Here is a 10,145-nt window from a genome sequence, read left to right as displayed (position 1 = left end):
GCCAGCTTTGCTCAGTGCAGCCATTGAGCCTCTTTCCAGGATGCCTCTTCACTCTGTCACATGAAGCTTCCCCTGTTGCCAGACGCTTCTATTCAGGAACACTGTCCCTGTTTGGAGCCTTCCTGCTGTGTGTCAAGATTTCTGGAGGCCACAACAACCCTCATCACTTGTATTCCACTCATTTTGCAGAGCAACATAAGTCGATTTTACCAACAGAGGTTAGAAGTCATGTCGGACTGCGTGGTAGGTCACGCTCGAGGGCTAAACACCAACACGCCCGTTGCCGCGCAGGTGGAGGAAAAACGGACCTGCTGATGCTCCAGACTGAAGGTGGTGGCGTCCCCTTCGTCACCTCCATCCTCCAGATGTTGAGATGAGGTCACACAGGAAATGAACAAAAAACATCTCAACAGGTATTTCATAATAATAAAGGCTGAAAGTGGTGGCGCGGAGAATTTCTGCGTCTGCTTGGCTTCTCTCCAGCTGCACAGGCTTCCTTTGCGACCCCCCAACAAGCAAATGCAAGTTAAGTTGCTTGTTTGGCAAAAGCTTGTCTGTCCCTCTGTGTGAGCCCTGTGACGGGGGGCCTCTCAGCTCCCAGCCCCCCTCCACCCTGAGCAGCATAAGCAGCACAGACAATGGAAAGACGGAGGAAAGTTTCAGAAGGAACAGAGGACAAGGACGATGGAAAGACCTCCCAACGCTTCACTGGAATGAGCTCGGCCCTGCACTGTCAGCTGGGACACAGTGAGAAGTACTGCTGCTCACATGAGTGTGATACTGGTGAATATGCTGCTGTGTGTCTGCACCGTAACTCATGAGGTAAACATGAATTTAGTTGCTGTGCTGTTGGCAGTCAGTTAGTTGGTGTACCTGTCCAGGTGGTGGAGGTGGGCACCCCTGCCTACGACCTAAGACCCTGCTGGGGACACCAACCAGACTTGAGACGCATTGATTGAGGACAAAAGCAGCTATGGTTCGGTTTTGTAAAGTAGTGGTTAGGGTTTGTTTCCTGAGAACCAATGTAAAACAATGTGTGTGTGTGTGTGTGTGTGTGTGTGTGTGTGTGTGTGTACTGAATAGGAACAAGTTGGACCTCCACCAGGAGCAACATTACAGAGGATATTAAAGCCCTCATTCTCTTGTTATCTTGTGGTTCAAGTAATATCTTTTAATTAATTGCGCTGTGGCTCCGTCCTCCAGCGCTGAAGTATCTTGGCGTGATCAAAGTCGCTCGCAAACTTACAGACGTTTGCAACAAACCCGCGTTTCATCATTTTTCTTTAACGCTGTCACATTGTCAAGGACACAAATAAATGTCACTTAGTCAGAAAAGACTGGCCACCACAACTCCACTGCCACATTTACAATTATTGAGTAGCAGATAAATGCTTTTTTCCTCCACAAAGCTTCAAACCTTCGCCAGCAGTGTTAACACAAGTGACTAAATGCACGCGTGGAGACACGGGTCCCAGAAGTGGCATGGGTCCCAGAAGTGGCATGGGTCCCAGAAGTGGCATGGGTCCCAGAAGTGGCACGAGTCCCAGAAGTGTCGTCACCTGCACGTGAGAACCAGTTCAGGTCCATTTCCTGTCGCACCTCAGATGAAACGAGCCATGGCTCACTTGGAAATGAACCGCCCCCCCGGCCCACATGGACTGGGCTAATGAACCAGGGTCTGATTACAGGTGTGAGGCCAGCTAAGAGGCTGTGTTGATCAGCTTCACTGAACAGGACACAACCAACTTCAGACAAATCATGCATCACTGCAGCGCCGCATGAGCTCCGGCGAAGTTTGGCCAGCCGGCGGCACACTGGAGCCCAACCAGAAGGGTTACTGTCGGGTGGTGGGAGTCAGTAAAGAGGCCAAGTGGAAAGTATCAGGTCGGCCATCCTGTGAAGACAAGGACTCTGCAAACAGATCCCAGGCTGAGATCTGCTCCACCCGTGCCTCCAGCCTTCAAATCACGTGTGTTGATCCATTTATTCATGTAAAGAACCACTGCCCCGGATGATAGGATCAACACCGCTCTGATCACTTCAGAGTGATAGACTGCAAGTACAAGTACAAAACTCAAAAAAGGATGCAAGGATGTCCCCTCCATTCATCAGCTTTCTAAAGAAGCTGAGCGTGTCTGAGACAGAACAGGTATGGCATCCGAAGGGACCGTTCCAAACAAAAAACTAAAACTGGGAAAAGAAAAATACGAGAGTCAGCCTCCTTTGTGTGAGTGTCACCGTGATTTATGTCGAGGTTGCACTGTCTCTGTAATCATCGGCGAGCAGAGGCAAAGCTCACTTATAGAATTGAATTACTCAGTCAGAGGCTGATGGGGATTAACGGAGGAAAAGTGACAAAAATGGAAGGTTATTATGCCATGCTAATTGTCCCATCTGGTATTATAGAATTCTATGAGAAATCCGAGCGTGAGGAGGGAAACTAAAGGACTCCATGACCTACTGGAACCTCACGCCTGCTGCAGGGAAGCCTGCTGTTGGCTTTGACAGGAATTTGTGAAATCGTGTTAGCATATTAGAAACATTTACAGACAATTTTAACCTTCAAAGACGCATGCAACATTTGGTGCACTGCGAAATGATGGCTGGCGCTGCCGCATTCATCGACGTTCACGCCTGTGAGCCAAGCAGATAAACGTGACCTGATAACGTGAAGTGTGATAACAACAAACCACAGCGGAGGAAGCGGCACTCAGGAGTGTCAGGCACCGGCCGCCGTGCTGAGGTTGAACCCTGCCAGCAGATTTTCTCTTCTAGAATGTGTTAATGTGGCAAACATAAGTGACAACTGCCGGTCATGCGAGTGTGACGTTAGCAGTCTGCAGTGGAGACGGAGCTCATGTGTGATAGTGCGCTCTTAGCAGCAGTCTCGAATGCAGCAGCACGCACAATTAAGGATATTTGTCCCTCAAGAAATACGGCGAGACAGGCTCAGCACCTTCCATGTCTCGCTGCAAGCTGGTCGGAGTTAGAACCAACATCAAGGACTTGAAACGCGAGGGCAGCTCTGGAGAACAGGAATCAAAGCTGTCGTCCCCCGGCATCACGTCTCAGTGACCCCACCAACGCAGCAAGAGCAGCAACGGCCCGGCAGAACTCCAGCGCTGAATCACCGCTCAGGTCCCTGGTGAGATCCAGCAGGAATGTGGGAATATCTGCAGTGGAGAAATTGACATGGATTGATTGATTGATTGATCGATCAATTGATCTGAGGCTCATTTTGGCTCTCATGTTATTTTCCTTCTTCTGAAGTCGAGTTGAACACCCAACTCTCTTCCCTCCGTCACAGCTGGAGCCCAGATGTTTTATTAGGGTTATTTCATTGGTTTATTCTTCTTCTCTGATTGCTTCATCCGGTGATGTATTTCGTCGTTTCTGGTTTTTGTTTGTTGTACATTTTGTCCTGGCATTGTAAAGTGTATGAAGAGCATTCTAATTGGACTTTAAATCTACTTGAGTTTGATCCTCCACTTCTCAAACTCCTGAAAATGTTCTGAACCACCCAAGAAAGTTTGTTCACACTGGAGATGAAGAGTTGGGTTCAGCTTGGAGCAGAGCCAGACCAGGCCTCTTTAGCCGACCACAGTCTGATCCGCACTGTGGGCCAGCAAGTATATACAGTACACACACACACAATATATATATATATATATATATATATATATATATATATATATATATATATATATATATATATATAAGTAAACACAGAATGAAGTAGTACTATCCCGCTGTGTACCTCTCAGGACTGTGAGGTGAGACAGAGAGCGTCTGGTGCCAGTGTGGGACTCACACACTGGCACCAGACGGACTCATGACTCAGGACTCAGGACTCACCTGTGCTACATTCTCACGCTCAGAGGGTCTTGTCAGAGCAGAATCTCTCAGAATCCTCATTTTGGCTTATTCTCTGTAAATGTCACACACACACACACACAGGATGACATATTGACAGATGGACTTTGCAACATCCTCTCCCTCCATTAGCCGGGTGTGTAACCTCTCTCTACAAAGCCACAATGACCAGTTGCACACTTCCTCTCATTCTAACTACGTGGGGATGTTTTCCCTAACACACATATTAGATGACAGGATGACGCCAACTGATGACAACAACTGTGCAATAGTGCTGACGTGACACACACATGGTCGTGTGTGTGTGTGTGTGTGTGTGTGTGTGTGTGCTGTTGCTGAGCATCTGTATGATTATAATAAGAACCTATAGAAGCGTGATACAGGCAGCACATTAAATGTTGTACTGTGTCCACTGGACAACAAACTACATTTTATTTCACAAAAGTTCCAAAAAGGATGTGTCTAAAATTTATGATGTTAATTTTGTGCTTAATTCTGCTTCCACGGCTGGATTCAGGTTTCAGGGTGGAAGAAGACAAGAGTGCAGGTTTCATCATGTTCAGCTCACGGCTCCTGCAAGAGATGGCAACCCTGCCAGACTCTCCCTGGGGTCCTCAACCTGGTCAGATATCACTTCATCAGCTGTCCCTCTCTCCCTCATTCCCCACGTTTGCTATTCCTCCACGCCATCCCTCCATTTTTTTCCTGTCCTTCCCAGCCGCCTCCAATTTCCTCTCCACCAGCACGACTGCGGCCCAGTATAGCAAATAGCAGCAGTAAATTGGGCTGTCCCAAATTATTGTATAAGCCTCGGAAGGAACAGTGGAGTGGGATGAGCACAGCCTTAGTGTGTGTGTGTTGGTGTGTGTGTGTGGGGGGGTCTACAGAGAATCCATACTTCATTAATCACTGGCTGGTATGACAGCTAGCCTAGATTGGAAGGACCCCTCCTCCTCTTTTCACTCCCTTTTCCTTTATACCTCTTCCTCTGTCTTCATCAGTGGCACCTTTCCTCATCTCAGTCCTGCATCTCTCCATCATCCCCTCCCATGCGACGTGAGGGATGTCCACAGTGGCCTCAAGCCCAGCGCACCGCCCGCCCCTGCACCTCACAGACGAGACAAGACGCACCGATCAAATACCGCCATGTGCCTCCAGGGGCAAGAAGCAGGGACTTTGTTTTAATTGGTCGGTGTAGCATTGATTTTCAAAGGAGGACCACGTTTGATCAGAACTCTAAATTTGCTCTCTCTTGTTCAGAGAGGCTCCTGGACCGAGCCACCGTTGGTCTCACTGGTGCTGGCGACACCATGGCTCCAGAGGTATTTCTGACAAACGATGACAGCAGGGGCCCGGGCCCTGCCAGTAGAGCAGATGGGCAGAGAGGCTAACCTGCCACGCTCACTGTGCTAAGCTAACCAGCAGTCAGCTGGTTTCCCTTTCTCTCAGCTACCTGATGCAGGAAGGAGACAACGACATTGACGCTGATTCGTTCTCAGGACCATGGAAAATAACCTGAATAATCACACTGTGTTTATGACTGTTCTGGGGTTCATTAAGGGACGACAGGAAATGCTGTAATTAAGCTCTAAAAATGTTCTCATTAGCTCCAATCTATACATCACACATAGATGGAAGTTAAAAAGAGCTCTCACTCGTCAGCGAGGGTGATGAACATTCAAGTCCGACACCGGTCTCAGCCCGTAAGCCAACAGGAGGGTTGATCAGCTCCTGACGTGCCTGGTCTGTCGTATTCCTCATCGTTTTAGCCTCCTCTGAGCTGCTAGTCCTCAAGCATTCAGGTCCGAGGACAGAAAAGAAAAAAAAAAAAAACTCAAAAGGCAAAACACAACGCGCATTTAGTTCAATCAGAAGATGGCGGAGATGCTCAGAGGAGGCTGGTGACGAGGACGCAGCGGCTCAGCTGACCTGACAAATGAGGAACACGGAATGAAAGGCAGAAGTCACACATCCAGCCGCTCGGTGCCTGTCCTCTTGGATGGATGACACATCTCATCTGGAAGTGTGGACTGCATCCAGCCAGGTTACTCAGGGTCAGCCTTGAGGGGATGATGCTGGTCAGGTGACATTTGGCCCGAAAGAAACCACTTCAGTTGCTTTGAACTCTTTCAGCTCCACATTTAGACCTCGCGGATTCTATGAGCCAACACAGAAGCTTCCGGTGTGACAATCATCCCAAGAACAGAAGCACATCAGAAGCTCTGGAACTCAACCGTCACAATGAGCTTGAGCGGGTACCCGTCTCCTCCTAACCCCCGCCTGCAGTGGTGATTCGCACTCCTCAACAGAGCCACGCATCCTCCACCCCATCAGCCAGACGCATCAGTATGACTCTCACTGCCTGGTGGAAAGTTCATGACATTCTCAGCTCAAACCATCCTCTTCTGCCCTCACCTGCTTCTGGCTAGCCCCAGATCAATGAAGAGGAACCAGCCTGGGGCATGGCTCGCTCCTGACCTTTGACCCACTCAGACAAATATATACAGCCTCCCCACCCGTCACTACCAGTACATACAGTTAAAGGAGCGCAAATTACTCACAGGTGTACAAACCCTTCACCATGACAACACTGTTTCTATACCAGCAGATATCAACTGGCTAAGCAATACTTTCTTTGTGTCATGAGCTCAAAAATAGGAGTAATAATAAGGAGAAATAACGCAATACCAAATCCTTCACAGAATACTCATCACTACTCATAAAAAGTACTGACTGGCCTTCAGCAGCAGTAACACCAGCACTCACACAACCACCAGGAGCTCTAGTTCTGCACACCAATGAAAGGGTTGTGGTTGGAGGTCACGGGAGAGCGCTTCGCCGTTCTCAGTCTCAGCACCTCCTCGCAGTTGGAACCACATGGTGAAACTATATAACCACCAGCGGCGCAGTCTGCTCATGTGCTGCAGCTCTCAAGGGCAGAGACGACCATTTCATGAGAGCTGCAGTCCATTTTGAGTCAAGTCACTTTTATTTTTATTGCACCAAATCACAACAAACCACTCCATCAATGAACCTCCACCCAACAATTCTCCATCAGCAAGCACATCCTGCAACAGCAGCCACCAGAACAGCAACCAGCCGGCGGGTGCCATCCACAGGCTGACGAGGGCTCGGGCACAGCATCCCGGGTCACACAACGCAGCGATCAGGTTGGTCCAAGCACGTGCCTGTAAAAGAGTTTGCAGGCCTACACCTCGACTGCAATGAGGAGACTCAGGCTCCCCAGATGTCACAATTCCAAATTCTCTGGTTTCCTTCCATTTTACAAACACGCCTGCAAACGTCTTTCTTGTGTTGCAGCACAGCTGTGGCGGATCACCTGTAGGTACCGTCTATCGGCTGTCAGCTGCCACGCTGGGCGACACAACATGACAACATTCTGCATGAACTCTTTCCAGTCTTCCTATCGCACATGATGTCACTCAGCGGGGGTGAGTGGGGAGTGAGAGGGGGGGGGTGAAGCAGGGGTCATAGATTTCCTAATAATCACGTAATGTATCAATTCCCCGCTGGCATGTTGTCCCCTGCTGACGATGGGTGACAGAAGCGTGTGATGTGCCTTCATTCCAAGGTCCTCCTGGGTTGCTGTGAGCTAATTAAGAAAGCTGATTGTTAATTATATGGTCTGTTTACCTCTGAAAGGAGGAAGTGTTGTTTAAGGGATTTTGATGAATGTGCCATTTTGAGTTCCATGTGAAAAGATCAAAGGGTCAGTAAACAGCAAATTAAACGTAATTGAATCAAATTCATCAGAGCAGAGAGGCGGGAGAGGACATTTGTTCATTAAATCTTCCTTTCCTGCTCTTCGTTTACAACATCATGTCGCGCTGCAGCTAATTATTACCACCATCAGGTAATGCCTGTAACTGATGACTCGAAAGATAAAATAATTTAATTAGTGATGCATGGAACTGTGAGAGGGCAGCAGGGCATCCTGGTCCGCCTCAGCAGAGACCTCCAGGTCTACACATCACTCCAGCTGTTCCTCTCCTTCAGAAAGTTTGTCCCTCGTGTGTTGGATGATGTTTGACTCCCATCGCTGTCTGGTTGTCCAGCCCTGGTTACCTGCCTGAGGTCCTCACCTGAGTCCAATCCATCCTTTTTCTAATATGCACTTCCTGGAGTTGGATGTCTCATTCCTCCTGTCTCCCTTCAGACACCCGTCCAGAGCTGGTGGCCCTCCTCTACTCAAAGCTCTACACTCTTTCAAGTTAGAGACAATTTTTATTTACCTGCAACATTTTGTACTGAGCAGCACACAGAGGGAGGGAATAGAAGACAGAGGCATCAGTCGCTTCTGCTGCTGGAGCACAGTGAGGGAACCGCCTTGTTCACACGAGCAGGGGTGAAAGGAGAAAGGAGGCACCCAGACGTCGACTGAATTACTGGAACCAGGAGCAGTGAAAGGGAGGCAGCAGGAGGACGGACTATGAGAACTGGCCGTGGTGCTGATCCCGCTGCTGTCAGGAGAGGCTGCCAGCGGGCTCTTTGGCCCCGCCCACAGATGGACATGAATTACTCCTAATGATGTTTTTGGCTCAGCTGAGGTGACAACAGGTAGTGAGTGTAGCTGGCCAATGGTCAGAGGTCGAGGGTTGGAGTTCCTCAAATAAATCAGCGCCGAGAACAGTGCTGACAGCAGGCAGGTGACAGCTGGCAGGTGACAGCTGACAGCTGACAGGTGATAGCTGACAGGTGTACAGATACCGTGACACTGTAATTAAGTCCCACCTCTGTTTGTAGTAATACTGATGTGATATGATGGCTCCTGAATATATAACGATCCCCGGATTCATCTCAGTGTCTGTGAGGTCGAACTCCTTCGCTGTGGTTCTCGGCACCTGTTAATTTTCTCTCCTCTCTCTGTGTGTCCGTCAGACAACAGCGAGGCTGGTTTTCACCAAACTCGTCTGAGGGTGAAACACCCACCAAGGAAGAACGCAACAAATTGAATGGCAGATCAGTTTGAAATGGTGCCTTTAGGCGTGGGTGCGTGTGCCAGAGGTGCCCATTCATCCCTCAGTGCACGTCCTTCATTTTCCTCACATAATTTTGTCACATTTTGAGTTTGACACAGCCTTGGTTTCAGGGAAGGACATCGGCACTGGTCAAACAGCATGGCGGTAGGCTAATGAGGTCTCTGTAGGATGCTCCTCTTCACTGGGTGACCTTCGTGTCTGAACTGGACGATGCAACAAAACAGAGCTGGGGGGGCAAGGGAGCTGAGCAGGAAATTGATGAACAACCTTCGCCACGGACGGCAGCTGTTTGTCGAGGTAGACGTGCACACTGTCGGCGGGAGGACGAGCCTTCCTGCCTGTGACACGCAGCTTACAAGCGCTGAACTCTTCCTTGGCCCTCACGCCATCCCTGTTCTTACATTTTTTTTCAACTTTCTTCTCAATTTTTAATAAAAAAGAAACATCCGAGGAAGACATGCCTTGAGAGAATTAGAGAGCGGGCAAATCAATGTGGTGCCTGTGAGGCCCATCTCTTAGGGCCCGTAAGACTGAGAGATTGTGGCTGCTGGAGTGGGAAAAAGAGAACTTGTCATTTTCAGACCTTTAATTAATTTCTCAGGTCCCAGAGGCTTCCGGCCAGGACCGTGAAGAGGGACCGTGAAGAGGGGCCGTGATGAGGCAGCGATGGCGGAAGGAGGCTTCCAGTTCTACCAGCTCCTCTGAAGGGCCTTCACAAGCTGCATCGGTCATTTCAATAAAGTTACCCAGGCGCAGCCCCTGAGAATGTTTCAGTCTGCTGGTATTGACTTTTGCACAATTGGGTCCAAACGTGTGAGGAAAATATTGAATTGTGATTTTTCTCACCAATGATTTGCAATTGATTTCTCTAAATCAAACCCGGGGCTGTGATTGAGCGCTGACCTGTCCAGCGTCTCCCGACTGCAACCCTCATCAGTTTAATCTGGAATCAGCTCCAGCTGACCGAGTCACCGGTCCAGCTGATGACTTCAACTGGGCTTTTTCAAAGTTTTATTGTTGCTGGGACTCTTGGCTTCGATTGAGGCCGATGGCTCCCAGCTGCCCCATGGAGGCGCCATGGCGAAATGCCATTGTGGACCTCCAGATGTGTGAATGAAAGGTACGGATAGATCCTTTGACTTGGTTCATGCAATACGAGGGTTGTTATATCTAGACTGCAAGAGATGCTCATCCCAGAATGTGTACTTTACCATTCTTGAGCTGTGTGTGTGTGTGTGTGTGTGTGTGTGTGTGTGTGTGTGCATATGTGTG

The sequence above is a fragment of the Aulostomus chinensis genome, chromosome 5 (assembly GCF_037954235.1).
Source record: "Aulostomus chinensis isolate RoL2024-O1b breed Wild chromosome 5, RoL_Achi_v1.0, whole genome shotgun sequence".
Taxonomy (NCBI): domain Eukaryota; kingdom Metazoa; phylum Chordata; class Actinopteri; order Syngnathiformes; family Aulostomidae; genus Aulostomus; species Aulostomus chinensis.
The sequence above is the reverse complement of the archived record's forward strand: the minus strand, read 5'-3'. Positions refer to the sequence as shown.